The sequence below is a fragment of the Pseudorca crassidens genome, chromosome 9, assembly GCF_039906515.1.
Source record: "Pseudorca crassidens isolate mPseCra1 chromosome 9, mPseCra1.hap1, whole genome shotgun sequence".
Lineage (NCBI taxonomy): Eukaryota > Metazoa > Chordata > Mammalia > Artiodactyla > Delphinidae > Pseudorca > Pseudorca crassidens.
In genome coordinates, this window is record NC_090304.1 from 28,112,202 (window position 1) to 28,129,043 (window position 16,842).

The 16,842-nt window shown below is 38.7% G+C and overlaps 1 protein-coding gene and 1 pseudogene across 7 annotated transcripts in view; one reads left to right on the forward strand and one right to left on the reverse strand.

Moving 5' to 3' along the window:
• KCNA4 (potassium voltage-gated channel subfamily A member 4) overlaps positions 1-16,842 on the forward strand; it is an 865,487-nt gene that overhangs the window by 130,548 nt on the left and 718,097 nt on the right. The window lies entirely within an intron of this gene.
• On the reverse strand, positions 4,874-15,739 carry LOC137231114 (follitropin subunit beta-like; annotated as a pseudogene).

Genomic DNA, 16,842 nt, shown 5'->3' on the forward strand with positions numbered 1-16,842 from the left:
TTGTTTTGGATGGTTCCAAAAGAGAAAACTGGATGGAAATTGCAGGCAAACAGATTCTCGGTTAAGTTTGAATCAATCCATTTATACCACTAATGGTACCTACTAAGTGCCAAAGTTTACCCAAAGGCAGACAGAGGCAGACAGAATCCCTACATCCACAGTTACTAACTTTTTTTTTTGATCACCAGAACTGCCGTCTAGTCTTGACATAAAAATGTTATAGAGAATATAGATGTATGTGATAGTCTACACTTTGCAGATAGCCTTGTTTGAATGATCTAGTTTGGTTGGCAAAGTGTTTTGATGGCATAATGGGAGATATTCTGAAGAGAGACTAAAAATAAGGGGTACAGGGTTCTAATTCTGATCCTATGTGATCTCAGGCCTCAGTGTTAGCACACAGTAAATGGCAACATAGAACTAGATGGCCTTCAGTCCTCTCTCCATTCTGTGATTCTATTCAGCTTTCATTTTGTTTGTTCTTAGATCTTTGTACAGTCAAAAAGTATAATCACATCTGTTTGTGAAGAGCAGAGCAGATGATTATTATGAGAGGCCCACTGTTTTAACATGTACTCATTCTCAATTCAAGAATTTCAAATTGAATGGAAAAAAAAAGTCATTTGGGAAGAATAATTATTTTTCTTTAGAAATTTAATTTTTTTCCAGCCTTATCAAGATATAATTGACATAAGTTTAAGGTGTGAAATATGATGATTTGATATATGTATACATTGTGAAATGATTACCACAGTAAGGTTAGTCAACACATCTGTCACCTCATGTAGTTACCTTTTTATTTATTTCTATTTTTATTTATTTATTTACTTTTTGTGGTGAGAACTTTTAAGATCTCTTTTAGCAACATTCAAGTATATAATACAGTATTGTTAATAATAGTCACCATGATGTACATTAGATCCCCAGAACTTATCATCTTATAACTGGAACTTTGTATCCTCTGACCACCTTTACCCATTTCTCCCTCCTTGACCACCTGCCCCTGGCAACCACCAGTCTGTTCTCTGTGGTTTATTTTAGATTCCACATGTAAGTGAGATCATACAGTATTTGCCTTCCTCTGACTTATTTCAGTTAGCATAATGCCTTCAAATTTCATCCATGTTGTTACAAACGGAGGGATTTCCTTCTTTCTTTATGGCTGAATAATATTCAATTGTGTGTACATACCACATCTTTATCTCTTTATCCACTGATAGACACTTAAGTTATTTCAAGGTCCTGGCTATTTTAAATAATGTTACAGTGAACATGGGGGTGCAGGTATCTCTTTGAGATAGTGACTTTATTTCCTTCTCATATATACCCAGAATTGGAATTGCTGGATCATATGGTAGTTCAGTTTTAATTTTTTTTGAGGAACCTCTCTACTGTTTTTCATAGTGGCTGCACCAATTTACATTTCCACCAACAGTGCGTGGGTTCTCTTTCTCCACATACTGGCCAACACTTGTTATCTCTTATCTTTTTGATAATAGCCCTTCTAACAGGTGTGAAAGGATATCTCATCATGGTTTTGATTTGCATTTCTCTGGTGATCAGTGCTGTTTTACCTTTTCATGTACCTGTTGGCCATTTATGTGTCTTGCTTGGAAAAATGTCTGTTTAGGTCATTTGCCCATTTTTAAAATAAGATTTTTTTTTTTTTGGCTATTGAGTTATATTTTGGATATTAACCCCTTATCAGATATGTGGTTTGCAAATATTTTTTCCCATTCCCTAGGTTGCCTCTTCAACTGGTGATCAATTCTTTTGCTGTGCAGAAGATTTTTAGTTAAATGTAGTCCCATTTATTTTTGCTTTTGTTGCTTGTGCTATAGGTATCATATCCAAAAAAATCACTGCCAAGACCAATGCAAGCAGCTTACCCCTATATTTTCTTCTAGGAGTTTTATGGTTCCAGGTTTTACATTCAAGTTTTTAAGTCACTTTGTGTTAGTTTGTGAGTGGTGTAAAGTAGTGGTCCAGTTTCATTATTTTGCATGTGGATATCCAGTTTTCCCAATATCGTTTAATAAAGAGACTATCTTTACCCCACTGTGTATTCTTGGCTGCCTTGTCAAATACTAGTTGACCATATATGCATAGGTTTATTTCTGGGCTCTTGATTCTGTTCCATTGGTCAGTGTGTCTTTTTAATGCCAGTATCATACTGTTGTAATTACTGTAGCTTTGTAGTATAGTTTGAAACCAGGAACTGTGATGCCTCTAGCTTTGTTCTTCTTCCTCAAGTTGGCTATTCAGGGTCTTTTGTGGTTCCATACAAATTTTAGGATTGTTTTTCCTATTTCTATAAAAGATGAATTTTGACATTGAATCTATAGATGGCTTTGAGTAGTATGGATATTTTATTTATTTATTTATTTTTTGTGGTACGTGGGCCTCTCACTGTTGTGACCTCTCCCACCGCGGAGCACAGGCTCTGGACATGCAGGCCCAGCGGCCATGGCCCACGGGCCCAGCCACTCTGCGGCATGTGGGATCCTCCCGGACCGGGGCACGAACCCATGTCCCCTGCATCGGCAGGCAGACTCCCAACCACTGCGCCACCAGGGAAGCCCCTGGATATTTTAACAATATTAATTCTTCTGACCCATGAACATGAGATATTATTCCATTTATTTGTGTCTTCTTCAGTTTCTTTCATCATGGTCTTATATTTTTTGTTGTACAGATTTTTCATTTCCTTGGTTAACTTTATTCATAGCTATTATATTGTTTTTGATGCTATTGTGAATGTGATTATTTTCTTTAATTCTTTTTCAGATAGTTTTGTTGTTAGTATATGGAAATGCAACTGATTTTTGTACGTTGATTTGGTATCCTGAAACTTTGCTGAATTCATTCATTAGTTCTAACAGTTTTTGAGTGGAGTCTCTAGTGCTTTCTACATATGAGATTAAGTCATCTGCAATCACAGACAGTTTTACTTCTTCCTTTCTGATTTGGAAGACTTTTATTTCTTTTTCTTGCCTGATTGCTATGTCTAGGACTTCTGGTAATGTTGGAATATTCTCTGGTGAGAGTAGACATCCTTCTCTTATTCCTGATCTTAGGGGAAAAGCTTTAAGTCTTTCACCATTGAATATGAAGTTAGCTGTGGGCTTGTCATATATGGCTTTTATTATGTTGAGGTACATTCCTTCTATATCCAATTTGTTGAGAGTTTTTATCATGAAGGATGTTGAATTTTGTCAAATGATTTTTCTGCATCTCCTGAGAAGAATAATCCTTGATATCCATGTGCTGGAAAATATATCAGCTCTAGTACTTAACTAGATTCCAAAGGTTATGAGGAAAACTTCCCATTGAGTCTGAGTTACAGGTAAGACATGCTAAGAGCTTTCTGGGAATAAATCGATTTTAGTGTAGACTGGGGGTTAAGAGTAGGAATAAATTAAGAAAGTGATGATACAAGAAATGACAGAAGGTCTATTTTAGGGAAAAAAGAACACTAAAATCCAGTAAAATTCTTATTGATATTCCCAAATGAGCAGTAAGCACAGATGATATTTATAGAAGCATTTAAAAATAGATTTCTAGTAATCTTACCACTTATATTATGAAAATACACATGTATGTGTCATGAGCAAGTAGTTCAAGAGCATGGAAAAATCCAAAGTTGTGCCTTTGTTAGACAACATTTTTGATTTTTAAGTATGTTTCAACATTTAGGTGAAAAAAAAGTTATTATCTTTAAAAGTAATTTAAGTCATGAAGCATTTTCAGAGTGCACCCTTTTGAAAGAAATCATAGATTTGGGAGAACATGTAGTCAAGTGATAAAGCAAATGTAGAGAGAGCCCAGAAAATACAGCTATTCTCTCTAGACTGCCAACTCTTTTTAAGAGAACTATTTCTCTGAAAAGTTAATTGGCAAGTAAGTTAAATGTAGCCTGCTAAGTTGCCTAATGTGCTGTCACATGGACTTCAAGTTTCCCATCCCAGCAATGGAGGAGATTTCTGGTACAGGTGGCACAGCAATGAGTGACAGATGAGATGCCCTATTGCCTGAGGGGGAGCTTTGAGAAGGCTGGAAGTTCTTGATCAAATTTATTTAAGTGGCAAAGTACATAGGGGCTAGCAATTTAGGAAAGGATATTTGTTGATCTTGCAATTGAATTTCCACAGCCCCAAATTCATAGTTCTTGTCTTGGCTCTTAATTCAAATTTGAAATAAAAATTAAGATTTGGTTTTTAAGGCTGCAAATTGTGAATGTCTCACTGTTTCCCAGCTTACCACCCTCCCACACCTGCTCCCACCTTCTCAAGTCAACAACTTCTCTTCCAGAAAACACAGGCGAGGTGGAACTGTTGTAGCACCTGCATAGGCTGGCAATAAAGTGGATAGTTTTGATTTAGTACCCCTACCTTCCTGACTCTCCTCTTAATAATGAAACAATTAGACATAGAGTTAGGTACCTGCTCCATGACACTAAAGTGATACCGGCTCTGCTCTTGCAGGCCATATATCTTACAGGAGATTGTGTTCCATTTAGTTCTCCTACTCCATCATCTTGAGACTTCCTTCTCCTAAGTCTAGGTTTTCTCATCTGTAAAATGACAGGGTTGCTCTAGAGGACCTCTAAGTCTATTAAAAATGGGAAACAGCTTACAGCCCCTGCATTCAAGTTGAATGAAACTGACAGAGCCCAGAACTAGGAATATAGGGTTGGGTGGTGACAGGCCCCAGGCCCCAGCACTCTCCATTCCTGGAGCTCCCTTATGCAGGAGAGCAGGGATCAGTGGGGTCTCCCACAGTGGTTTGCAGCCTGGGCACATGTACACACAGACTTCTTGGATGTCTTAGTCTTTCAGGATGAGGGTGGGCAGCTCAAAGTGTCCACTGCTCTTTATTCTTTGATTTCACTGAAGGAGCAGTGGCTGGGCCCCAGGCCTCACACGGTGCAGTCAGTGCTGTCGCTGTCACACTTGCCACAGTGACATTCAGAGGCTACTGGGTACGTATACAGGGAGTCTGCATGGTGAGCACAGCCAGGCACTTTGACCGTCTCGTACATCGGCTCCTTGAAGGTACATGTTTTCTGGATGTTGGACTTGGCTGGATCCTTGTACACTAGATCCTGAGTGGTTTAAGAGAGAGAGAGTTAGGTTACAATATTCTGCAAGTTTCTGTTTGGCTTAGTCAATATGAGACAGGGATTTACTACTGCTTGCTCTAATATTTGCTCTCAGAAGATCAGCTTCTAAGATACTTAAGCACAGGAAACTTGACCTCATAAAGGAACATTTATACCGCTTTTCTGAACTGCCCTGGAAGTGTTATAGAAAATATAACTGTCTCTTTTCTCTCTACCATGAGAGTACCCACATATTTAATATTTCTAAAACTCTGTAAAACCTTTGAATTTGTATGGCATAAAAACATGTAAAGATAAAGGGTATCTTTAGAAGATATGACCTTAGCAATTTAAGGATGGGTGTTTTTTTTTTTTTTTTTTGTACCTCGTAATCTTAAGCTATATTAATGACTGATAAAAACATAGCACTTGGAAAGAAAAATATTTCCAAGTACTCTTTTCTGTGTATATGTAAGAGAGGAATAAGAGCCATAAGTTAAGTTATTGATATTTTGCCTAAAGTGTTTGGGAAATCTCATATTGGATTCTGGATATTCTGTTGCCTTTTAGGTTCTTCCTTGCCACTGCCTTAAATTCTGTACCTTTGTGGAATTCTTAATCCAAAAGTATATGATAACAGTTTCACTATCAGAACATCTAAATCAGGCCAAATATATTTCACTCTTCTACTTGCCCAATGAGAAAATAATTGGCTTTGAGGGAGAAAGGGGACTGGGGGTTAATTCATTTCCCTAGCTGGCCACTGGGTCTATATCTCACCCAAAGTGCAGTAAGTTGAGTTTTATTGATCAATTCATTTAATATCAAACAAAGTATTTTCATTAAAAAGCAGCCAATTTCAATTTCAGTTTATCAAACTTCTGCACAGCCAGGTACAACAGAAAAATGGCAAAGAAACACTTTTGCCTTTAACTGGTTTATTTTGAAGAAGCTGTGAAACTGTAGACAAATGGTTTAATACCTGTATTCCTTAATTTTCTTAACAGCATAAAGAAGGGTGTGGGTTTGATGATTCATTTTGGTTCTAATCTACAGGGATTGATTGCTCTCAGGCTGCTCGTTGGTATTGTATTAAAGATGGGCCAATAAAATGATTTTATAATTGGCTGCTTGCATTTTTTATTTGGCTTTAAAACGAATGTTATTACTCTCCCTGTTGCAGAGGTATGCCTTTTATTATTGCAATTGGCTTTTTAAGACTATTGGCAATATTCCATGATTAAATATAGATATGTACTCATGCCCATGTTTATCCCTCAATAGGTAAAGCTAGCAGAAAAATGCTCTTTTAAAATGCAGAGTTGGCACATTACTGAAGCATTCATTTACATCAGTCTGAGCTGTCCCAAATTTGTTTTACCCAAATTAAATCCAAACCCAAACATCTAAATGGTATCATGGTAATTTACCTCAATCACAAAACAGACAGTGTTGACTAAAGGACTCGTGGCTGTTATTCAGAAGAGACAAAATATTGACAGAGTGGGAATAAATGAAGCCTGCCTCATCCAGACCCTCAGCACTCTCACTTCCTTCAAAGCAAAGTACCTACCTGGGTGTAGCAGTAGCCCACACACCACGTGGTGTTGATGCTTTTGCAGAGACCACATTCCTCTTTCTCCACTGTGATGATGATGTTGGTTAGCTCACAGCTACTGCAGCAGATTGTTCTCCAACAACAGAAAAGGAAGCAAAAACTACTGACTTCATCCTAGGCTGGGAAGCAAACAGACATCCAAAGTATTTTAACTGTCATGGACTTTGACCCAGTCAAACTGAACTGAAGTAAACCTGCTCCCCAAACTCCACCATCACATTCAGCTTCAGCAAGCACTCTTTGACAAAAGAGAAACACAATACAGGTCAGAAATCCTCATATGATTTTTTAAGGACTAAAATGTCACAGGGTATATATCTGAAAAAGACAAAAACACTAATTCAAAAGATACATGCACCCCTATGTTGGCAATTTACAATTGCCAAGATATGGAAGCAACCTAAGTGTCCATCAACAGACGAATGGATAAAGATGTGGCATACACACACACACACAATGGAATACTACTCAGCCACAAAAAGAACGAAATTTTGCCATTTGCAGTAACATGGATGGACTTAGAGGGCATTATGCTAAGTGAAAAAAATCAGACAGAGAAAGACAAATACTATATGACATCACTTATTTGTGGGATCTAAAAAATACAACAAACTAGTGAATATAATAAAAAAAGAAGCAGACTCACAGATATAGAGAACAAATTAGTGGTTACCAGTGGGCAGAGGGAAGAGGGGAGGGGCAATATAGGGGTAGGGGAATAAGAGGTACAAACTATTAGGTATAAAATAACCTACAAGGACATATTGTACAACACAGGGAATATGGCCAATATTTTATAAGTGGAGTATAACCTTTAAAACTTGTGAATCACTATATTGTACACCTGAAACTTCTTTAATATTATACAGCAACTATACTTCAATTAGAAAAAATGTCACAGAGGATTACCTTAATATAAGCATTTAAGGGACTTCCCTGGTGGTCCAGTCATTAAGACTCTGTGCTCCCAATGCAGGGGGCACACGTTTGATCTCTGGTTGTCGAACTAAGATCCCTCATCCTGCATGGCACAGCAAAACAAACAAACAAACAAACAAAAAAAACAAACCATTTAAAGCTACAAATTTCCCTGTAAGTGTTGCTTTAGATTCATCCCCAAATCTTAATTCATGTTGAGTTTTCATTATTCAGTTAAATATATTTTCTAATTTCTCTCTTGCTTTCTTCTGTGACCCATGGGTCATTTGGAAGCATGTTTAATTTCCATATTTGGAGGGATTTTCATGACTTTTTGGTTATTGATTATTTAATTCCATTGTGCTTAGAAAACACACTTTATGTAATTTCTATCATTTTAAACCTTTTGAGATATATGTTATATCCCAGCCTATGGATTGTTTTGTTGAACATTTGTGTGCATTTGTAAAGAATGTGCATTCTGCTGTTTTGGGGTGAAATGTTCTAAGGGTATTGATGAATTTAACCTGATAGTGTTGTTTGACTCTTCTATATACTTTCTCATTTTTCTGTCTGCTTGTTCTATTGATTACTGAGAGAAGAATGTTGAAATTTCCAACCATGATTTTATCCATTTCGTCCTTAAGGCTTATAAGGCTATAAGTTTTTGCTTTGTGCACTTCGAAGCTCTGTTATTAGGTGCATGTACATTTTGTATTTTTTCATATTCTTGCTGAATTGACCATTTTATTTTATGAAATGTTCCTCTTTAGGCATGGTAATATTCCTTCTCCTGAGCTCTATTTCACCTGGTATTAATATAGTCACTCTAACTGTATGATTAGTGTTTTCAAATATATCTTTTCCCATCCTGTGTCTTTGTATTTAAAGTGCATTTCATATGGGCAGCATATAGTTGAGTCTTGCCTTTAAACAAATCTGGTCTGATAATCTTTGCCTTTTAATTGGAGTGCTCAAAATCTTTATGTTTAATATACTTTTTTTTTTTTTTTTTTTTTTTTTTGCGGTACGTGGGCCTCTCACTGTTGTGGCCTCTCCCGTTGCGGAGCACAGGCTCCGGACGCACAGGCTCAGCGGCCATGGCTCACAGGGTCCAGCCGCTCCGCGGCATGTGGGATCTTCCCGGACCAGGGCACGAACCCGTGTCCCCTGCATTGTCAGGCGGACTCTGAACCACTGCACCACCAGGGAAGCCCTAATATACTTTTGATAATCGTGGGTTTATGGTCATCATATTGTTATTTGTCTCATTTATTTTTTGTTTTTCCATTTTTCCTGTCTTCTTTTGAATTAGTTATTTTTTAGTATTTGTTTTATTTCCACAACTGGCTTATCAGCTTGCTTTATTTATTTGTTTGTTTGTTCTCAAGTTTAAAATACATACTTTATCTCAGTAATATTCCACTTCACACATAATTAAAGTATGTATCTTGTAACATTTCATTTTCATCCTCTGTGCAATCGTTACTTATTTTACTTCAACATTATTCTACCCTCAATACATTATTGTTATCTTTGTTCTAAATAGGCAATTATATTTTTTAAACACTTAAATAATTAGAAAAGTCTTTTATATTTACTCATATATTACCTTTTTCAACACATATTATTTTTCTTCTGCTTAATGAACATTCTTTAAAATTCTTTGTCATGCATATTATCTGGCAATACATTGTCAATCTTAAATTTACTAAAAATGTCCTAATTCAACTTAATTTTTGAAGGAATTTTTTCTAGTTATAGAATTCTAGGTTAGGAAGTCTGTTGGTAGTCTTGTTTCAGCACTTTATATTCTTTATTTGCATTGTTTCTGATAAGGATTCTGCAGTCTTATATATTTATCCTCTCTATGTAATGTGTCTTGTTTCCCTTTGACTGCTTTAAAGATTTTTATCTTTACCATAAATTTTCAGCCTGCCTTGCTGAATTTATGCTTATTTATGATGTGCCTTGGTGTGATTTTCTTTGGGTTTTTCCTACTTGGGTTTTCAGTGAGGTTCTTGGATATACAGGTTTATAGTTTTTATTAAATTTGAGAAAATTTGCAGATAATTGCCAAATATTGCTTATCATTGCCTTGAATACAGAATAAATAAAACAATTAAGTTTTCTTTGGCCTCTGTTTCTTGGTGTTCTGACATACCTATCTTATTTTTAAAAAGAATCAAAGTAAAGCTTGGAACAGAGATCAGTCTCAATTTTGGTAGGGGTCTCTAAGACAAGCATTTTTTGTATAGCTGTCATAATTTCCAGTGTGATAATTTTCTTGACATTGTGCTCCTCTGCTAGACTGTGAACTCCATGAGAGACTAGTGGGAACAAAGAAGGAGCTCAGTATTTTTTTAGTGAATGAGTGAATAACACATGATCTGCTAACTCAAAGAGTGAGGCAATATTGATTTCTCAGAAACACTAAGACCGGTGGAGACCTAGTCAAGCCAGGGGAAGGCGGGAAAGAAGCCACACTAGACATGTTGTCAGAGATTACCTCTACAATCACAGTCCAAACTGCAGTAAAGCTTGGTTCAGGGTGTCTAACCAGATGGGTTGGTTCAAGAACAGCAAGAAACTCTGCCCACCTAGACCTCGAGCATGACCCAGCAGAAAGGCACAGATTTTGGGGACCCAACTATATTAGTTTGCTAGAGCTGCCATAACAAAGTACCACAAACCAGGCGACTTAACAGAAATTTATTGTCTCTTAGTTCTGGAGGCTAGAAGTCCAAAATCAGCAGATTTGGTTCTTTCCAAGGGCTGTGAGCAAGATACTGTTCCATATTTCTCCCCTAGCTTCTGGTGATTTGCTGGCAATCTTTGGAGTTCCTTGGTTTGTAGAGTATCCCCCTGATCTCCGCCTTCATCTTCACATATCATTCTTTCTGTGTGCATCTGTGTCCAAGTCTCCCCTTTTTATAAGGACATCAGACATATGGGATTAGGGACCCGCCCTACTCCAGTATGGCCTCATCTTAACTTCACTAGTTATATCTGCAATGACCCTGTTACCAAATAAGGTCACATTCTGAGGTCCAGGGGTTAGAACTTGAATATGTGAGTTTTGGTGGGGGACACAATTCAACCCATAACACCAACAGATCTGAATTTGAATCCTGTCTCTTTCTCTTACTGACTTGACATGTTTTCACATCTGAAAATGGGCATAATACTGCTTATCTTTCAGGGAAATTATAAAGATTAAATAAGATAGTGTTGGCAGAGCACTTAGCTCAAACCTAACACATGGTAAGCACTCAATACATTGTGGCTTTTACTGTCCTAAGCTAAATGCACATTGATTTATTGAATAATTGTGCTCCTCCTGAATATAATTGAGAAAAAGCCCATTTTTCATTTGATTCATTTGTCCATTAGAAATAGACCTGGTGTCTTTGAAATGTTTGCCAGTTTCCCTCTCAGATTGTTTCTGGGGCAGCAGGAAGACAGCCACTGAATCTCAAGTACTTAAATAATTAAGCCCAAACAAGAGAAAGCTGATAATAAACACTTTTCTGTGCATTCTAATTGTGGAGCAATATCTTCTAGATAGTTAACTCTAAAGGCTTTATCGATTTAACTGAAACCTAATCAACTAACAACTCAGAAATACTGTTGGAAGCGCTTCTCCAGAGAGGCGTTGTAATTAGCAGCTGGCCCCCTTCTGGGCAGTGGGGCTGCCACCCTGCTTGTGTTTGGTCAAGTAATTTTTCAGCCAAGTGATCAATCCCAGAGGACATCGTTTCCCTTCATACAACTCCCTCCATTTTGCTGGCCACAGCAAGTTAACCCCAGCCTTGCTCCTCAAGATGGTCAGGACCTGAGCCTCCCTTCTCTTTGGAAGTGAAGGGCACACATTTAGAAATTGTGAGATTTGGAATGGAGACCTGATCATCTTGACTCTTCTGTGTGGTCAGGTTAGGGCTTCAGTTGCCTGGATCTGCTTCTACTCTTTCTCCCTAGTGTAACCGAGACTGGTTTTTAGTTTTTCATTTATTTCTTCCATGATGTTCTGGATGGACAGTCTTTCATGAATGAGAATGCCTTTTTCCCATTCCCAGTTTTCGTATGGAGGGATTTTCCTTAAGAGCTGTCCTAGCCTCTCTGGAAATCTTTCCTGCTCCACCCTTGGGATGATGGAGGGTTTTACCTGATTGTAAACTTGGAAGGAAATGCTGGGTCTGCTTGACCTGGCTCTGCCCTTGCTTCCTTAGACATGGACTTGCCCACAGAGAACATTCCTCCACTGCTCTTCCTCCTTTCTAGTGGGAGCCCAACCTCTGCCTCAGTGGGTGTCCACCTAATTTTGGAGAGGAGTTAGTAGGCCAGTGTTGTTTTTCACAGCATGCTGTGTTTCAATTTAGCCTCTTTCAGTAATAAGGGGGACATGTGGGATTCCTTCTGATATACTCCTCGTTCTGTTTCTCAAAATTCTGGGGACTCAGGAATGGATAATAGAGTGCTATTTATTTGAGTCTTATAGGAGACAATGTTGGCAAACCTCTGAGAGTCAGCAACACAGTTGGTCTCTTTAGCCAAGTGGAGATGTCTGACGAGGAACAGTTTCCATGTATCAACCAGGGATTAGAAAATCTCTACTTAGGGACTTCCCTGGTGGTACAGTGGTTGAGACTCCAGGCTCCCAATGCAGGGGACCTGGGTTCGATCCCTGGTCAGGGAACTAGATCCCGCATGCTGCAACTAAGAGCCCGGATGCCACAACTAAAGATCCCGTGTGCCACAACTAAGACCCGGCAGAGCCAAATAAAAACAAACAAAAAAAGAAAAAACAAAAAAAACTTTAACACATTAAAAAAAAATCTCTACTTATAGAACACAAATCCAGCAAGGCAATTGAATATTAGACACCCAAAACCTTTAGGGAAAGCAGAAGAAGTAATATTTATAAGGAGCCATTTAATAAGTGCCAGGTCTTGTGGTGAGCATGTTAGTCACATAATTTCATTTAATATTGAAAAGAATGTGAAACCAGGTAAAACATCAGAGAAGATGTCATTTTGCCTTGGTAAGTCTTGTGAGGAAAAACGTGGAAAGCTAATCCTTTGTCATTAAACGTAGTCTTCCAAAGAGTACGATACCTCTGAGTGGACCATCTTTAGGCACAGAACCAAAGGTTTTCTAGTTTCTTTCTTAGGTGAACTGCTCTTCTAATACTAACCCTGAATTTAGCCTGGTGAGATACTCATGGTTTAGAGATGGAAAGGATGTCAGATGATGAATTCCTGGTACTGAATTCTTTTTTACAGAGGTGGAACAGATCCAGAGAGGCTAGGGAATTTGCCCCAGATCACACTGCGATGCAGTAAGAGAGCTGGGACGAGAAGTGCAGTCGTGGAGACCTAGGCTGGTGCTCATTCTGCTCTGTCCTGCCATCCCTGTACCTGGGAGTTATTGACAGCAACCAACCCCTTCTACCACTTACTCTATTTTTAAGGCTATCCGCTGCTGGTGAATGGGAAAACAGTCTGAACCCAAGAGTAGCACTTTAAGGTGAGCCCTTTATTTACTATTTATTTCTCAGTGCCTTATGCCATTCTTACCGTTCCTAGGAATTAGCATCCACTCCTTTTCCTTTAGGATTGGGGCAGTACACAGCCATCAGATGGCAGCTACCACTTGTCTTATTGACAAGGCAGATAGTATTTCAGTGAAATTATATTCTGTAGCATGGGTCACCATGACAGGATATATGATAGTACATAATTGGGGTGTTTACCAGGCACCCCATTACACTTTTGAGCTGTTCACCGAGATTTATGTTTTCCTATTACCCTTGTTGGCAAGGGTTACCTTGTTACCCTTGTCTTGTTGGCAATTTGTTGAAATTCTCCAATGGTGTAATCATTTCTTAAATGCTTTGCCTCTGGTATATTTAAGGAAATCAGTCAGTGTATATAGTTGCTGACTTAGTTATTTTGGAATGATTTGAGAATCATTTGGGATTAAGGCCCAGCTCAAATGCCACCTTTGGGATGTGTTGAGGAGCTGTTCTTAAGATCCCCAGTCTGGACCAGGGGCTCACCTTTTTGTTCCTATGTACCTTGCATTTTCCTCTGTCAGAGCTCTTATCATCCTGCACTGTTACTGTTTGTTTACGAGTTTTTCTCCTTTGCTAGAAGGTGTGTTTTTTTTTTTCTTTTTTCTTTAAGGTGAGGTTTTTTAGAGTCATATGAACCTGGGTTCAAGTCCTGATTCTGCCACTTAACAGCTGTCTTAACTGTCTAGATCTCAGCCAGCTCATCTGTAAAGTGGGTCTAATAATATCCTTCACAGAGAGTTTTTGAATATTAAATGAAGACATGTATTTCAAGTGCAGAGCATAGAAGTGTACAATGGAAGCATTCAATAAATGCAAGTTAGCATCTGCTTTTGTTGTTGTTGTCCTGGTATAATTATTAATAACTCCCCTTTCACTCTACAGATTATCCTCATTTGAATAAGTTATGTTGTTTCCTTTTACTACATAATCTGTTAAAGAAATAGACATCATTACTGTCCAAGAAAAGCATTTATCTAAATGTATAGACCATGAATCAAAATCTAAATACCTACTCAGCAAATAATTTCTTTCAAGTTAATTTATTGGGCTGTCAAAATTTTTGCCCATACATGTTTTATCTCTAATTTGAGGTAAAGACGTATGTCGTGGCTTGTGTTGGTAGCTAAACTCCCAGGGAACACCCCCATGCCCAGAAAATTGTACATATTTACAAATCCAGAGCATGGTGAACAAAGTAGAAAAAAACACGTAGCAAGCCTTCATGCATTTAAATTCTGTGCCATGGAGTTCTCATTCTTATCACAGAGAGTAAGTCAGAGTAAACATTGCAATAATCACAGGACCAAAAGGGAATTAATTTTGTCTGTTTTCCTGTCTGTAGGAAAGGTGATACTTGTTATAACTTCAGATTGATGGTTATACTGGCTCCTCTTTTTGTTGCCAAGCAAGGCAATACAAAGTGCTTCCCAAGGAAGATGAGTATGGCTCACTTTGGAATCTTGTAAAATAAAGTTTGTTCGTTTTTTTAACAGAGTTTATTTTTTAGCATATATGTATGTATGGGTGTATATATATATATATATATATATATAGTCAATATTTTGAGTGGGATTCAAAAATCAGTATGTCTGTTTTATATCAACCACATTTTTAAAAATCAAAATACTTTTTTTGTATTTTAGTATTAGTATTTTAGTATAGTAATATTTTAATATTTAAATAAATTACTTTAAAAATACTTTTGGGGCTTCCCTGGTGGCGCAGTGGTTGAGAGTCCGCCTGCCGATGCGGGGGACACGGGTTCGTGCCCCGGTCCGGGAAGATCCCACATGCCGCGGAGCGGCTGGGCCCGTGAGCCATGGCCGCTGAGCCTGCGTGTCCAGAGCCTGTGCTCCACAACAGGAGAGGCCACGACAGTGAGAGGCCCGCGTACAGCAAAAAAAAAAACCAAAAAACAAAAAACACTTTTAATTATTATTATCCTAGGGTAAAGCACAGTGTGTGTCACATGGTAGGTGCTAAAAATGAATGCATGATGAGTAAACAAGTGACCTTCAAATTGCTTAAACTCTTCCACACTGATGTTATTACCCCAATTTACCTGATATTATGGTAGTGTTTACTTATCTTAGTCTCTTTCCTCCTGGAGCTTCTAGTCCAGGAGATGTTGCTTTCATCCTCACCAAATGGAGAGATCGATGTGAGATAGGTGATACAGGTATAATGTGTGCTTGGTCTGGTCTCTATCCCACCCTCTCCCCTAGCTCCAAAAAATACCAGTTGCCTGTCACAAAGTCAGCTCAACCGTCCTCTACAGATGTTTAATAGTCAGAAGGACCAGGCTACAACCATCAGGGCTCAGAATAAGTGCCAGAGCTTTTCCTTAGCCTCGTGGGTACGTTGCCCCTTCTGAGAACTGATTGGGGCAGGTCTGCCATTCTGTGGGACATAGTGAAACAGCTATGCTAGCTGTTAAAATACTGAAATACTTTTTTTCCCCAGGAGTAAATAGTTCTGCTCTTAGCCCCCTGAATAACCACGCCCCTCCCACCGGCACCCTGGCCATCTTAGACCCTCTCCAGGACCTCCTGGACCCCCTTATGGTCCAACAACTGAAGAGTTAATGCCTGGCATGGCAGAGGGAGTCCAGGATGCACCCTTTCTGATTGCTCTGGTGCCTGCTTCCCAGCTGCTAAATACTTTTGAGTACCACCCCTTTTCAGGGGGTAACTGAGCTGTTCCCTGAGCTCCTTCTTGGTCCTGCAGGTTTCTCCTTCTTTCCCATCCTGCTGATGTTCTGTTTTGGCCCTGCCAGCTCCAAGTCTGGGACCTAGTACCCCCTTCCTCACTGTGCTCCAGCCCCTCCAGTCCTCCACGCGATCTGTCCCTAGTCCCTCTGCATGCAGCAAGTCTGCCAGTGATTGAAGGCTCCTCCCTTCATCCAAGCTCCTCTCAAATGTCATGTTAATGGGTAGACCTCGGCCTTTAATTATGGGCCCTTCCCCTTGGGGCAAGTTTGCCAGGCATCCTGTATTGACAAGACATGTCTATTTTTTGACTTGCATCATATATTGACTTTGTTAGGACATCCTGAGCATACTGATTTGAGCTTTTTTTCCAAAAAATTGCAAGAATATGACAGGGCTATTTTTCAAAATTTAACTGGGTATCCTGATTTTTCCCCCCTTAAAACCTGGCAACTCTACCTTCCTAGCTTGAAGACCACAATTTTACCCTCATTTCCTTGTATTGCTATTAGTTTCTGCTGTTTGTTTTCTCTCTCTGAGCTAAGGTTTTGCCATCTATCTACAATGCTGTATGGCCCAGAGGCCAGGTGGTTTGCACCAATTCCATGCTAACTAGCACACAACCAATTTTTACTGAATGAATGGATGAATGAAGAGATGAATGAATAAAAGAGTTTGCTCTGTAGAATTCTCTTTCTCTTTAGGACCCCATTTGGAATATAACAGGGCCTTTGAGTCTGAAAAATAAATAACTATGATGGAAACTAAACCCTGTTCTGGGGAAGCCAGGCTGCTTTATACCGCCACTGCTCTGTATTTAATTACCTTTTGTTTTTCCCTTAGCAATTAGTAAAGTGTCAGTCTGTCTCACATGTGCTAAGGAGAACCAAGAGAAGATGTTTTTGTCCACACTTGAGCCAAA